The following is a 16,321-nucleotide window of genomic DNA, read 5'->3' on the forward strand; positions in this document are numbered from 1 at the left end:
TGTCGTCAGACGACTGTGGGTGACCTGGTGAAGACTGGGGTCATTAACCAGTACGTGGTTCAGGATGCCGTCTCCCCTAAACTGCCTTCCCATCTCAACAGTAAATATCCCATAGTTTGTTAGACTTACAATGGTTAGAATATTGTCCTCCTGAAATCTGACCAAACAACTCAACTCCTTTACTATTCTATATGTTTTCCAGGTTTCAAGGCTACACTAAGAAGCCAGGGTCCATTGTGCATCCTGGAACACTTCGGCACTGGTTACACTGTGCTGCAGTGAGTAGCTACATCTACCCAAATTATTTTGTTTTTCTTTCTTAAACTTGCCTCAACTATGATGTAATTTCTCAGGTTCTGACCCATGTTGCATTCTATTGTATGTCACAGGCACTGCCATAAAGTGGACATGCGTGTGAAAGAGGACACCCTGGAGTTACTCATACAAGGTCAGTGTTTGTGATGGTGTGTGTTGAAATGTCTTTCAATTTATTCACATGATGGCATACCAGTGCCTGCTAGTGCTCACTATTCAGCCGACGTTCTCATCCGTATTTCATTGTTTTCTCTGTTAGTGGTGGGTGGCCTGGCCGTCTCCCTGCCCTCCCTCCTCAACGCCTCACTCACAGAAATCCTGGAGAGTGACTCTTACAGGCAGAGTATCATCACTGCACCCAGTAAGGTAGGTCCTTCTGCACCCAGTCATATTTGAATATGTGGTCTTATAGCATGCTCTATAGTCAATTAATACATCCACTAATGCCAAGTGATGAGATAATGGCAAGTATGAGCCAATCAGGCTGAGAGTGTGCGCACCTTCCTCCCGATTGGTGGGTAATCTTGGCAGTGTGGCGAAGATTGGCTGCTCTGCTGTAAGGGCCCACCTATAGTAAACTAGCAGTCCTCCTTATCCTCTGCCCATCCCAGAGACATGGGAGAAGGCAGGACGAAAGCTCCTGAAAGTGTTTGTCTGAGTGTGAGAGAATATGTTTCAGTTGGCAAGGAGACACAACTCTTCGTTGATGGCCTTTGCTATGGCTATGACATTTTCCTTTGGTAATCTGAGGGCATTCAAAAACCACACCCAGATCTTTGTGACTGCTATGCATAGATAGTGTGACTCCTTGTTGAGGAGACCACTAACTGCATAAGGATAGTTCAGTGTACCCATTCAGTCTTTCTAGAATCTCAACCCTCCTGAGTCCTGTACTGTGTTGACAGTTTGAAGTGAACTTTCTGTCGACTCCCTCAGGGCAGTAAGAAGGGGAAGGCTGCAGGAGAAGGTCTACTACAGTGTGACTCTGAGAGGGAGATGGTGCTGCAGGCTCTAACCCAGCTCCTTCAGCTGGACATCCACTCCCTTTGGAGCCTCTCTTTGGTTGAGGAGGAGTTCATCAGATGAGAGGGGCAGACTGTGGATGAGTGTGTGGGGCTGGAGGAAACATGGGTTTGTGGAGTTTCACTCTAGGTAGAGAACATAGTGAACGATGAGCAGCAGTCTACAGGACTTACAGTATACTTTATGTCCTCAGCTGTGTGACATGCTGTTGCTATAAGCTCCTGGAGAACCCAACCATCAGCCACGTGAAGAACAAGCCCACCAGAGACGCCATCATTCACCTGCTGGGGGTGCAGGTCAAGAAATACAACCACCTTCTGGGTCAGTAACTCAACACCCCCAAACCACTGTTATTAGACAGCTCCATAGAACCTATACTGATGCATGCAAATGTTACTGCTCCACCGCCTTTGTATTAGTGGTATGGTGTTCAAGTGAAGCGTTGTACTGATGTCCTCTCTTTCTCCATCCACAGGTGCCAGTGTGAAGGTGATCCAGCTGCTGCAGCACTTTGAGCAGCTGTCGTCAGTGTGTGCCCAGGCGGTGTCTGTGTGGAGCACTGAGTATGGAGTCAAGGCTATTGTAGGAGAGGTCATGAGGTCAGTTGAAGAGATTACTTTTTGTATCGGTGTATCATTTTCTGCTTGAATGTCTTTGTTACCCGTGTCATGTTCTTTTTGTCCCTGTTTATAAAGTGTTGAGAGAAACATTAGCGACTTGAGTTGGAATGTGTATGACGTCTCTGTTCTGATGCCCTGTTCTCTATACTGACTCACTCTCTCAAAGAGATCCGTCAGAAGTCTAGTGAGGAGCTGGCCAGACAGGGGTCGAGGCCTTATCCAGCTTCCTGTCTGAACTGGGCACCCTGGTCCCCGACACCATGATCCCCAACATCAGTGTGTTACTCACACATCTGGAGGGCGAGGTAACTCGCACACCATAATCACAAACATCAGATTGCTAGTACGACTTTTTCCCTTGAAATTGTGCTTCTTTTGATCATTCATTATGTCCTTACTAATTTATCATTATTGAAGGTTCAAACCTTCTCTCTGTGCCTGCAGAGCCCTAGTTTGAAGTGTTGGCAGAGGTTCTAGTCAGGGTCCTGAGTGTAGATGGACTGGATGAGTCTGGCAGAGCTGACAGGGACCGCTTCATGGACACACTGCAGGAGCACCTCCACGACACACATTCCTACGTCAGGGCCCGGGTGCTGCAGGTCTACACACATCGTCAACAGCAAGGTGTGAGTGTGTGTGCTTACGTGTCTCTAAAAGCGTATCCCAAACAACTATGTGGATGTATGAAGCAGTTCCAGATACTACATGCACTATCGTGTATTCACTTATACCCAGTGATGAGATCATGGCAAGTATGAGCCAATCAGGCTGAGAGATTGTGCTCGTTCCTCCCGATTGGTGGGTAATCTTGGCAGTGTGGCGAAGATTGGCTGCTCTGCTGTAAGGGCCCACCTATAGTAAACTAGCAGCCCTTCTCACCCTCTGCCCATCCCAGAGACATGGGAGAAGGAAGGATGAAAGCTGCTGAAAGTGTTTCTGAGAGAATATGTTTCAGTTGGCAAGGGGACACACCTCTTCGTTGATGGCCTTTGCTATGGCTATGACTTCTTCCTTTGGTAATCTGAGGGCATTCAGAAATCTTAGTGACAGCTATGCAGTGGCCTCAACATCAGTAAAGTCACCAACACTCCTGTACTGGTTTGAAGTGAATTGTCCCTCAACATCAGATCCCCATTTGATTGTCATTCTCTCAAGCCTGTAGAAATGATTTGTATGATTTTATTTACAGCAAAAGGCAGTTCAGTTTTTGAAGGAAAGGAGACTAGGCGATAATCACTTCCTCTGGGATTACTGAGCAGTCCTCATGTCCTCTGTGATTTCTCTCCCCAGGCTCTGCCCCTGAACAGGTACAGTGAAGTGATGGGGTTGGCAGTGGGAAGGCTGATGGACAAATCCATCAATGTGGTCAAGAGTGCCATCCAGCTACTGGCTGCCTTCATCGTGCACAACCCCTACAGCTGCAAGGTGCGCGCACACACTCAAACAACCACTACTGTGAAGTACATACACACAACAAAGTGTCTTACAATTGTTTTTTTCATCTGTAGTTGAGCAGTGCTGACCTGAAGAAACCCCTGGAGAAGGAGACGGATAAACTCTGAGAGCTTAGAGAGAGACTGCAGGAAAACGCACCTGGTAAATTATACACACCACCTTTTATATTTATCTTTTATATAATGCCCAATGATGAGACCAAGGCGAATGCGAGCCAACTGAAAGAGGGTTGGGATCTCTCGTCTCGATTGGCCGGTAATCTTGGCAGTGTAGCGGAGATTGGCTGCTCTGCTGTAAGGGCCGGCCTACAGTGACTTGGCCCCACCCACATGTTTCTCCCGTTAAAGAAACACGGTAGAGAATAGTGGGAGGGTGCTGACAGTGTGACTGACGTGTGTTTGTCTGTATGTGTGAGGCAGGGAGAACTTCTCAATATTCAGTTGGTCTTGAGCGCTCTTCTTTGTTAATCTGAGGGCTTTGTAACAATAGAAATATAATCTGTTCATTCTGATCTCCTCTGCCTCTTTTGTCCAAACTATATTTATTATTATAGGGACACTCCGCTCAAATTCTTTCATTTTTGTTCTCTCCCTTAATCCACTGATACAGTCCCAAAATGTTTTGCATGTCAATAGTTAAGTTTTTAAATTATTGGACTTTCAAGAAGCAGTGTCACCAGCCACATCATCATGATGCAAAATGATTTTAGTGTTGATTTCCCATTTAACCATATTCCTTTGGTGTCTCCGTCCAGTGGCAGTGATCAAGGCCTCTGAGCTGTGGGCCGCTATGGTGCCTGAGCTGCTCCTCGTGTTCTATTCATTCTATTTCTATCAATTTAATGCTATCTGATAGTCTAGATCAGATGGATAACTTTTGAAACACTCTGCCCAGGGGACTAGATTTGTAACAAATCAGGATCAACTGTTTATAGAAGTGAGATTCCAAGCTGAACTCTTCAGTCATCACATAACTGATTGTTTGTGTGTCAGGAATGCAGTGCGTCTGTGTGTGCGAGCACACAGTCGGTTCCTAGAGTCTGAGATGTTCTCGTCTCTGACCACTCTCACCCCCGAGACTCTCTTGGACACACTGGCCCTGCTCTTCAAAGGTACTGAACTCTGTCTGTCAATCACATCACCAAGAACGTGTATTGGTTAAGTGTAGGAGATAGAAAGTTAGCATTCTGAAAATGTTTGGTAATTTAGTGAATGCTCTTATCTAGAACCGACTTACAGTAAGTGCACTTTGAAAGAACAGCATAATACAAGTCTAGTAAGTAAACTATTCAGAACTAACCAGCACTCTGCTAAAAGAGTCGTAATCACTCAATCAAAAATGTAATATCGATTAAACAAATTATTCAGTACCAAGCTTTCAAAAACAAGTGGTGAAATCAGTGCTAGAATAAGAGTATTATATAACCAATCAAAATGTAATTAAGGGCAATCTAGTGCTGTGGGGCTTTCAGCGGTGTAGTAGGTGTAGTTCTAGATGACAGCATTACTGATGGAGTGGGTGATAATGTTTTCTACTGGTGAATCACCCAAACCTAGCTCTAACACCTGAACTAACACTGGTCCTCATTTTAGACCACTATTTTGTTCAATCATGTGGACTGGAAACAATGTGTACTCACACTGGCAAGAGTTAAGATGTTCACATCTGCTCTCAGGAGAACATTTTTCTAATCTGACACCTCTGTTCCTCCCCAGGTCCTGACCAGGACTCCTGAGGTCAGAGGGGACCTGCCTTCCACCCCCTAGAAGGAGGGAGCAGGGAATGGGGGGGATGGAAGGGGTGGAGGAGAGTGAGCTGAAGAAACAGGAGATGCTGTTGCAGTATCTGAAAGACACTGAGAGCTTTGCCCTGCAGGTGGAGAGAGCCATCGCTGTCATCAACACCATGCTCTACTGGAAGACTACCTCAGGTACAAACACACCTCATCTTACCTACACCCGCATTACCATACCTTATCACCTGCACAGTCAACATCTCACCCCAATGACTCCATGCATGTGTTCTGAGACAATGTAATGTGTGGGGTATTGAGGAATGAATGTGTCTCAGTGGTCCAGGAGGCGGTGCAGTTCTGTGTGACAGTATGCGAGTTCAGTGTGGCGAACTCTCTGACTGGCGTGAGGAAGATGCTGCCTCTGGTCTGGTCTACTGGCGCTGCCATTAAAGATGCTGTGGTGCAGGCCTACAGACGCCTCTACCTCAACCCCCAGGGAGACACCACCAGGTACGCTGTCACACCTTCAAACTGTTGCCACAGGCACCTTCTATCAACCCCCTCAGGTCCCTCGATCCCACTACCAATTGCAGATGGTTAAGTTACTTTTGAAATGGTAATGTCTTCCCATGTGAAACTGCGAAGCAGTGCTGGTGACATTAAAATGGTATAGAGAGTAAATGGAACTGTCTTGTCTGCTGAAACAGCCTTCGTGGGAACCTGCAATCTTCATTCCAGCACCTCAGCCATTTCCCCCAAGAGGTTTCAACTCAGGTTGTGTTTAGACATGCAGCCCAATTCTGATCTTATTTTCACTAATTGGTCTATTGACTGATTGGATCAGCTCTGAAATTGTGAAACGATTTGTGATTGGTCAAAAGACCAATTAGTGCAAAAATATCTATCAGAATTGGACTGCCTGTGTGAACACACCCTGTGTTACATTTTCTGCTGTGAATTTGTTAATCTTGCTCTCACCAGTACATTGCTGCTGAAAGAGATGCAGACTCGAGGTGGTAGTTGAGGTGGGAAATTGTGCGATTGATCTAAGAACAATGTCTTGGAGCGACTTCATCAACCTCCAATGGGCTCTGCTCTGGTGCCTGACTTTCTCCCTCTCAGGGCTAAAGCTCAGACTCTAGTGGACAGTCTGTCTGAACTGATGGTGGATGCCTCTCTGGGGACAATCCAGTGTCTGGAGGAGATGGTAATAAGAGAAACTCACTATCAATCCTGTAATCAGTACTACCCAGTGATTGAGTTAGCCCTTACTCTTTACTGATTACTCTATCCATCCTGTCATCAATAATTAACCCCGTTCTCTCTCTAATCTAATCTGTTCCAACACCACCTCTCTTGTGTCGTCCCAGGTCCTGGAGTTTTTTGGTGGTGGCAGCAGCCTGCAGTCCACGGTGGTTCAGGTTTTGTGGGAGAGGTTCACTGGCAAACGAGAGACCTCCAGCCTGCACAGACGAGCAGCAGTGCTGCTTCTGGGAATGGCTGCACGGTAAGGCCCACACACAAACACAAGTTCTAACTCCACACCTGTCTTTAAGTCCCCTTTGACTTCTTGCCCAATGATGAGACCAAGGCGAATGCGAGCCAATTGAACGAGGGGGTTGGGTTTTCCCTTGTCTTGATTGGCCGGTAATCTTGGCAGTGTAGCGGTGATTGGCTGCTCTGCTGTAAAGGCTGGCCTACAGTGACTTGGCCCCACCCACATTTTTCTCCCGCTGAAGCAACACGATCAAGAACAGTGGGAGGGTGCTGACAGTGTGACTGTTAATCTGAGGCAGGGAGAAACCCACCTCTCCTCCATATTCAGGAGTCCATGAGCTCTTATTTTGTTAATCTGAGGGCTTCTACACCTGTATGTGTCTTTCGGAGGGGTTGGGTTTAAAGCGGAAGTAACATTTCAGTTGGACCTTGTGGGCAATTGACCAATACATTGATCTTAATCTTTGTTTAATATGAGACTCTGATCCAAGTTAAGTTTTGCACTTAACCTCCCAATGACAGTTCCCTTATTGACGTATGGTAAACGGTTCCTTAGATGCAAAAACAAAAGGATATCCTCAGCATAAACTCAGGAAATCGGTCATTAATTTTGACGTTATTTTAGATTAATTCAGACTATTTTGGGGAAGTGTACTGGCTACGGCGTCTCAAAATGGACAAACAGTACTATTGACGCTTTTTTCTTGTTCAGGTGAATGTCTTTTAAGGGAGTGCAATCACACTCATTTGGCTAGCCGAACTGAAGCATGCTAGCGCCTTTAGTCTCTGAATAGGAGTACAGCAGAGTACACTGACTTCTCTGCATTGAGTCGAAGTCACGACCACATATAAATCTGGGCCCACCGCCAGGGTTTTCAATGAACAAGCGTTGTAAACACACATTCGGTCTCCTTCAAAGATTGAAAGACAGTCTCAGTCCCCCCCAGCAGTGACTATCTGTAGTCCACCCACACTGTACTGGACAATACTGCCACACAGGCAGCATTCATAACCTGTTTAATCCTCCCCTCACATCCTCTAACCCTCCCTCCCACACACACGTTATCCCTCAGACTGGGACCATGTGTGTGTTCTGCGGAGGGCCGAGCACCGACGAGATGATTGATTAATCTGGAGCCTGGGCATAATGTAAATGACGTAGTTTACTACTTTGTGTGTAGACATAGCAGTGAATTTACATACTGCCAGGAACCTCATTTGTGCACCACACACTAAAGTTGCTGTGTGTAATAGCATGTTTGTATGCACGTTCTTGTATTAGATGTGGCATTTTTAGGTTGTGTTCAGGGTGTAGACTAATGTGATTGTGTGTTTCTCTGTGTAGAGCGGCGAGGGAGGTGGTCCTCTAACCTGGACACTGTGCTCTGGGAGAGAATTTTACTGAAGACTTCCTACTGGCCAGAGACTCTTATCACCATCTGTAACATCACTGACCATGTAAGACCCCACACGTAGATTCCCGGCCTAGACTTTCTAGAGGTCTAGGGCTGTCCCAGACTAAAAATAAACTCTTGGTTGACCAAAAGTTGCCTGTTCTTTCAACCAATCAATTGGTTAAAATTTAAAGTAGTGTATTCTAAAAATGTGTGTATATCACACCCTATGTGTTTGAATAAAATCAACTATACTGAACAAAAATATAAACATGTAAAATGTTGGTCCTTTTTTCATGAGCTGAAATAATAAACCCACAAATGTCCATAAGCGAAAACTTGTTTTGAGGAAGCGTGTAATTGGCATGCTGAATGCAGGAATGTCCACCAGAGTTTTGAATGTTAATTTATCTACCATAAGCCGCCTCCAACGTTGTTTTAGAGGATTTGGCAGTACATCCAACTGGCCTCACAACTGCAGACCATATGTTATCACGCCAGCCCAGGACCTCCACATCCAGCTTCTTTACCTGTGGGATCGTCTGAGGGGAAGGTGGGATGCTGAGCAATATTCCGGTTTTTAATTGTGAGGAAAAAAAATTGTGATTTGCTGGGCCTGGTTCCGTAGTGTGTGGACCTGTGCCCACCCATAATGGCTGCGTATCTTCCCAGTCCTGTTAGATTAGTGTTTTCTACCTGTTTGGAACCGTATAAACAACGCTAAATTGTAAGTAATACCAGAGTCTATTCTAACAAAAATCTAAAGCTTTTAATACAGCATAGCAAAGTTTTAAAAGCAGCCACATTTGTGAAATTGCTTTATCTGACATTCTGGTTGTGTGAGGCTTGGTGCTCGTGGAGTCTTTAATAGCATACTGATTCCAACTGGCAACAAACAGGATTTCTGTGGATGATTTATGATGCCAGGCATGTTTTAAGTTACGCTATGGGTTATATCTTAATTGGTTTCCTCAAGGGCTGTTTTCTCTTCTCCTTACTCTGCTTCTGCCGCAATGTTCTCAACACCAATATGCTGGTTAACTTCACTGTTATGCACATTGCAACATAAAGGGAAAGGTGCCAATTCAACGGCGCACTGGAGATTACGTTTCAGAACCGCGGACAGCGCCTTCTCCCGCTATCCATCGCGTGAGAACGCATTTGTTATAAAATATTGTATTTATTAGTGTTGCACCATTTTCTTACAAAATAAATCAAATCAAACTATTTGTCCCATGCGCCGACTACAAGAAGTGTAGACCTTACTGTGAAATGCTTACTTATAGACCTTACTGTGAAATGCTTACTTATAGGCCCTTAACCAACAGTGTAGACCTTACTGTGAAATGCTTACTTATAGGCCCTTAACCAACAGTGTAGACCTTACTGTGAAATGCTTACTTATAGGCCCTTAACCAACAGTGCAGTTCAAGAAGAGTTAAGAAAAATATTTACCAAATGGACTAAAGTTAAAAAATATATATATATTCAAAGTAACACCGTAAGAATAACAATAACGAGGCTATATACAGGGTATACAGGTACCATTACCGAGTCAGTGTGTGGGGTTACAGGTTGAGGTAATTTGTACATGTAAGTAGGGGTGAAGTGACTATCCATAGATAAACGAGTAGTAGCAGTGAAAAAAAGGGGGGGGGGGTTGATTTTATTGATTGTTCAGCAGTCTTATAGCTTGGGGGTAGAAGCTGATGAGGAGCCTTTTGGTCCTAGACTTGGTGCTCCGGTACTGCTTGCCGTGCGGTAGCAGAGAGAAGTCTATAACTTGGGTGACTGGAGTCTCTGACAATTTCATGGTCTTTCCTCTGACTCTGTCTGGTATAGAGGTCCTGGATGGCAGGAAGTTTGGCTCCAGTAATGTACTGGGCCGTTCCCCCTAACCTCTGTAGCGCCTTAAGGTCAGATGCCGAGCAGTTGCCATACTTGGCAGTGATGCAACCGGTCAGGATGATCTCGACGGTGCAGCTGTAGAACTTTTTGAGGATCTGGGGTACCATGTCAAATGTTTTCAGTCTCCTAAGGGGGAGAAGGTTTTGTCGTGCCCTCTTCACGACTGTCTTGGTGTGTGGACCATGATAGTTTGTTGGTGATGTGGACGCCAAGGAACTTGAAGCTCTCGACCCGCTCCGCTACAGCCCCGTTGATGTTAATGGGGGCCTGTTCGGGACGCTCCACTACAGCCCCGTTGATGTTAATGGGGGCCTGTTCGGGACGCTCCACTACAGCCCCGTTGATGTTAATGGGGGCCTGTTCGGGACGCTCCGCTACAGCCCCGTTGATGTTAATGGGGGCCTGTTCGGGACGCTCCGCTACAGCCCCGTTGATGTTAATGGGGGCCTGTTCGGGACGCTCTGCTACAGCCCCGTTGATGTTAATGGGGGCCTGTTCGGGACGCTCCGCTACAGCCCCGTTGATGTTAATGGGGGCCTGTTCGGGACGCTCCACTACAGCCCCGTTGATGTTAATGGGGGCCTGTTCGGGACGCTCCGCTACAGCCCCGTTGATGTTAATGGGGGGCTGTTCGGGACGCTCCGCTACAGCCCCGTTGATGTTAATGGGGGCCTGTTCGGGACGCTCCGCTACAGCCCCGTTGATGTTAATGGGGGCCTGTTCGGGACGCTCCACTACAGCCCCGTTGATGTTAATGGGGGCCTGTTCGGGACGCTCCACTACAGCCCCGTTGATGTTAATGGGGGCCTGTTCGGGACGCTCTGCTACAGCCCCGTTGATGTTAATGGGGGCCTGTTCGGGACGCTCCACTACAGCCCCGTTGATGTTAATGGGGGCCTGTTCGGGACGCTCCGCTACAGCCCCGTTGATGTTAATGGGGGCCTGTTCGGGACGCTCCACTACAGCCCCGTTGATGTTAATGGGGGCCTGTTCGGGACGCTCCGCTACAGCCCCGTTGATGTTAATGGGGGCCTGTTCGGGACGCTCCGCTACAGCCCCGTTGATGTTAATGGGGGCCTGTTCGGGACGCTCCGCTACAGCCCCGTTGATGTTAATGGGGGCCTGTTCGGGACGCTCCACTACAGCCCTGTTGATGTTAATGGGGGCCTGTTCGGGACGCTTTTTCCTGTAGTCCACGATCAGCTCCTTTGTCTAACCATTTACAATTTCTGTAGCTCATGTCTTAGTGATGTACTGTGCCTTCCCTGTGGCATCTGCAATGGATTAGTCCACTGAGACTGGTGGGAATCAGACTTGTGCATCATGAAAGAATAAAGATATTTGCAACTGCTCGACTAAAGAAATATCTGTTGACCAACAGCCTAGACGAAACAATCTACCAGGTGACTAGACGTTTGAATGTTTAAAGTGTGTAAAGTGATTGATTTGTCCCTCACCAGCAATCCAAATGAGCTCCATTCAGACTGCCTCAGGACAACCAGCTCTTTACCTGCCTCACACAGGCCATCGCTGAAGGTGAGTGTGTGTGTACACACCCACACATCTCTTGAGTGGGAGAATGTAGTGTCTGCCCCTGACTGTGTCTAGTCCTGCCCCAGGTGTGGTGATGGCGGACCCTCATTGGCAGAGCTTCATGAAGCAAGCTTGTCCGTCTGCTGTACTTCCTGTCCGAGTCCCCAGACCAGCTCTGCTCCCGCCTCCTCCAGCGCTGCTCTCGTCTACCCGTCGCTGCTCTCGTCTACTCGTCTTGGACCAGATCGCAGAGGGCGGGGAGATGTTAGCAAACAAGGATGTCAGCCAGTTTCCTGGTGCATCTCAGGACCCTGAGGAGCAGGGAGAATAAGGTGAGACAGTGATTTATTTATTTAGAAAGTTGGTGCACTGTGGTAAAACAACTTCTCAAAGTAAGTATGAATAGCTCATTCTCCAGTCCATTCCTGTCCCTCTAGTCCCTGTGGTGAGCTGCGTGTCCCTGGCCCAGCTGCTGTCTCTGTGTGGCTGCGTGGCGTTCTGGCAGGTGTCCCACCTGGAGCGCAGCGTCAGCTCTGAGCTGCGGGAGATGAGAGACAGAAGAGAAGGCGCCCTCCCGTAAGGCCAAGGTCAGTCTGGACATGGAATGCGAACACAATGTTTGATGTCCAGTATTTTTATACAACCCAATGATGGCAATAATTTACATAATGGTCAATCATGAGATTAGGATACTACAAACCTAGTGGTAATGAGACTGCTGCGTTTATACACGTGTTCTGAGTTTAAGGAGCTTTTACTATTCGTGTCAAATTGATTGTCATTGCGTTTCATAAACCAAATGTTATCAGAACAGGATGTTGATTAGTGAAGAGGCCACGTGAGTCTCCTGGTGAGTAGGATTGTCTTGCCAATCAGTAACTTTTCTCCCTGGGAAAAGCTTGATGAGTTTAATTTTGGTCATGCAACACAGTGATTGACAGGTCTTGATGATTCTTCCCATCAGGGGGCTAAGTACAACAGTTAACTTTTTCCTAATTACTCCATTCGATTAAATCGCTCTAACTTTCCAGTAGACAAGACATGAACAGGGAGTTCTTAATCAACTTTCATGATCCATGTTTCCCACAGCAAGTGGCCAATGACAGTTCTGTGGAGGAAGAACTTGGGTTGATGGGTGCTTCTGCTGAGGACACTTGAGGCAGAGCTGATCAGGAAGATCTGTGAGACTGAGCTGCTGGCTGGTAAGAAAGGCCTAACTTTTTCAAAACCAAGTACATTTTTCCTGGTGTGATTTAATTGCCTTAAACCACATCCCTTCCCCCCCAGATGAGAACCTGTTGTGCTCGTTCCTGCCCCTGCTGGTGAGGGTGTGTAGTTCCCCAGGGAGATACTGCCACCACCAGCTCACGACAGCTGCCTGCCTGGCCCTCTCACAGTACATGATGATCAGGTCAGACTACACCCCAGACTACCTTTGTTTTTCTGTAATTTTCCTTTGCGTGGCTGTGGTGTGTCTCTCTTTGTCAACCTCTGTTCCCTCTCTGTCAGTGTGTGAGGAGCACATCTGTCTCCTGTTCCCGGTGCTGGAGCATTCCTCTCTGCCCTTCATCAGGGTCAACGCCATCATCGGCCTGGGAGACCTCACCGTCCGCTTCCCCAACATCCTGGACCCAGAACCTCTATACCAGGTAATCCAAACACCTGTACCCAGAACCTTTGTACCAGCTAATCCAAACACCTGTACCCAGAACCTCTGTACCAGCTAATCCAAACACCTGTACCCAGAACCTTTGTACCAGCTAATCCAAACACCTGTACCCAGAACCTTTGTACCAGCTAATCCAAACACCTGTACCCAGAACCTCTGTACCAGCTAATCCAAACACCTGTACCCAGAACCTCTGTACCAGCTAATCCAAACACCTGGACCCAGAACCTCTGTACCAGCTAATCCAAACACCTGTACCCAGAACCTTTGTACCAGCTAATCCAAACACCTGGACCCAGAACCTCTGTACCAGCTAATCCAAACACCTGGACCCAGAACCTCTGTACCAGCTAATCCAAACACCTGGACCCAGAGCCTCTGTACCAGCTAATCCAAACACCTGTACCCAGAACCTTTGTACCAGCTAATCCAAACACCTGTACCCAGAGCCTCTGTACCAGCTAATCCAAACACCTGTACCCAGAACCTCTGTACCAGGTGTGAACCCCCACAAGCCACTGTCATTCAGTGACTAAATATGAACCAAGCAGTTAATAGAAATTATAATTTAGAATATGGAAGGAGCAAACAAGCACATCTTTATTTAATTACCCAGCTGTTTGTACTATGAATTGTGTCTTTTTTTAATTTAGGTAAACATGGCCACTAGATGAGGATGGCTGAGGGCTACAAGCTCGTTCCATATCTGGTTGTCTGCTAATGTTCCTTCAGACGCCCCCGTCCTGCTGCTGCAATCTACTGAACCAGAAAACTTATTTCCATATGTTCAGAACAGAAAAAAAAACTTTCTGTAAGGTCTAGAACAACTTGAAGGTTCTGATTGTGTCCAGAACTACTTGTTGGTGGTATAATTATACAATGAGTAGATCGGAGGGAGAAAGGAGATCATTTCAGGTGATGCCATAGGTTATACTCTGTAGGAAGGATGGGGACTTAATTGAAGAAAGCTTAATGATGATTGCTGGTTGTTCTTCCCACATTGAGATGCACTGAAGCCATACGCCCTCCCCCATTGAAAGTTTAATTACAATTCGTTATCTCTTCATTCCACTAGTTCTGTTTGTCTTTGTATAGTGCTAATTATGATGCTTGGTTATTCTTACGTTTGAGGTGTTTCAGATGAATAGTGTTTTCCAGGCTTTTCACTATGAACACTAATCCCCAGGTTTTTCCTCATGGTAAGTGTTTTGTAGCGGTCAGTAATTGTCTCCCACACACCTCCATTGTGTTGGGTCTCCTCAAAGACAGACAGCCCTCCCTGGGAGAGGACTGATAAGGGTATTAAACATGTTTTGTTTTACCCTAATGGTAATGCACTGTTTTACATGCCTAGTTAATTATACTGAAGCTGTGGCTTATGACCATCTACTGTATAGCAGACCACACACCCGGCGAGTCCAGTTCCTCTGGAAAACATTCTAATCCACTGGAGGTGAAGTTGCTTATTATTTTTTCACCTGGCCTCATCCCTTCCCAGTGTGTGTGGTTAATTCCCCTGTTTAGAACAATGGAGGCCAGGGGAGACACTGCAGCCTTTTGTCTTAGTGCTCCCTCAGAGTAGAGGCCCTCTACCTCCCACACGTACATCTGAAATGACTGCAGAGGATTATGGTCAGGGGTATTGGCAACTTGGCATCGACGCCTCCATGTCCAGTGTATGGCTGGTCGTATTCTCACCCAGGTAATCGATTGCTTAATCTGTCATGTCATTGATTGGCCAGTCTCTCTCTTTCATGGTATCCCAGCTGTTCCTGATTAGAGAAGAAATCTGCATGCCATTTTTAAATATTGTTTCATCATATAACATGTCTCCCCTGACCAGGCTGAGTGACAAGATACCTGGCGGTGAGGCAGACTGCAGTGACTGTTATGACCCAGCTAGTGTTGAAGGTCAAAGGTCAGGTCAGCGAGGTGGCTGTACTGCTCATCGACCCCCAGACACACATCACCAGCCTCGCACTCAACTTCTTCAACGAGCTCGCCAAGGTACACACAGCGTTAATTCCAGGCATGTCTATTTGATACAATGCCTTCGGGAAGTATTCAGCCCCTTGACTTTTCCACAATTTGTTTTGTTGCAGCCTTATTCTAAAATGTTTTTATTTTTATTTAATCCAATCTACACACTATACTCCATAATGACAAGGCAAAAACAGGTTTTTAGACACCTTATTTACATAAGTATTCAGACCCTTTACTGAGACTTGAAATTGAGCTCATGTGCATCCTGTTTCCATTGATCAGCCTTGATGTTTCTACAACTTGATTGGAGACCACCTGTGGTAAATTCAATTGATTGGACATAATTTGGAAAGGCACACATCTGCATGTCAGAGCAAACACCAAGCCATGAGGTCGAAGGAATTGTCCGTAGAGCACAGAGACAGGATTGTGTTGAGGCACAGATCTGGGGAAGGGTACCAAAAAATGTCTGCGGCATTGAAGGTCCCCAGGAACACAGTGGCCTCCATTCTTAAATGTAAGAAGATTGGAACCACCAACACTTTTCCTAGAGCTGGCCACCCGGCCAAACTGAGCAATCGGGGGAGGTGACCAAGAACCCAATGGTCACTCTGACAGAGCTCCAGAGTTCCTCTGTGGAGATGAGAGAACCTTCCAGAAGGACAACCAGCACTCCACCAATCAGGCCTTTATGGTAGAGTGGCCAGACGGAAGCCACTCCTCAGTAAAAAGCACATGACAGCCTGCTTGGAGTTTGCCAAATGGCACCTAAAGAACTCTTGACCATGAAAAAACAATATTCTGTGGTCTGAAACCAAGCTTGAACTCTTTTGCATGAATGCAAGCGTCACATCTGGAGGAAACCTGGCACCATCCCTACGGTGAAGCATGGTGGCAGCATCATGCTGTGGGAATATTTGTCAGCGGCAGGGACTGGGAGACTAGTAAGGATAGAGGGAAAGATGAACAGAGCATTGTGGAGATTAGAGGTCGACCGATTTATTATTTTTCAATACCGATTTATTGGAGGACCAAAAAAAGCCGATACTGAATAATCGGACGTTAAAAAAAAATATTTTATTTGGTTGTAATAATGACAATTACAACAATACTGAATGAACACTTTTTTAAATTTATTTTAGCTTAATCTAATACACCAATCAAATCAATTTAGCCTCAAATAAATAAT

At 46.4% G+C, this 16,321-nt stretch overlaps 4 non-coding genes and 1 pseudogene across 4 annotated transcripts; all 5 read left to right on the top strand.

Moving 5' to 3' along the window:
* The window catches only part of LOC110534400, a 26,465-nt pseudogene continuing 10,144 nt past the window's right edge, over positions 1-16,321 (top strand).
* On the top strand, positions 761-1,069 carry LOC118944183. Its single transcript, XR_005039496.1, has one exon. It is a non-coding gene; the product is annotated as a small nucleolar RNA U85 (small nucleolar RNA).
* LOC118944182 lies at positions 2,688-2,988 on the top strand. Its single transcript, XR_005039495.1, has one exon. It is a non-coding gene; the product is annotated as a small nucleolar RNA U85 (small nucleolar RNA).
* Positions 3,598-3,890, top strand: LOC118944180. Its single transcript, XR_005039493.1, has one exon. It is a non-coding gene; the product is annotated as a small nucleolar RNA U85 (small nucleolar RNA).
* On the top strand, positions 6,721-7,009 carry LOC118944184. Its single transcript, XR_005039497.1, has one exon. It is a non-coding gene; the product is annotated as a small nucleolar RNA U85 (small nucleolar RNA).

This window comes from Oncorhynchus mykiss, chromosome 2, assembly GCF_013265735.2.
Source record: "Oncorhynchus mykiss isolate Arlee chromosome 2, USDA_OmykA_1.1, whole genome shotgun sequence".
Taxonomy (NCBI): Eukaryota; Metazoa; Chordata; class Actinopteri; order Salmoniformes; family Salmonidae; genus Oncorhynchus; species Oncorhynchus mykiss.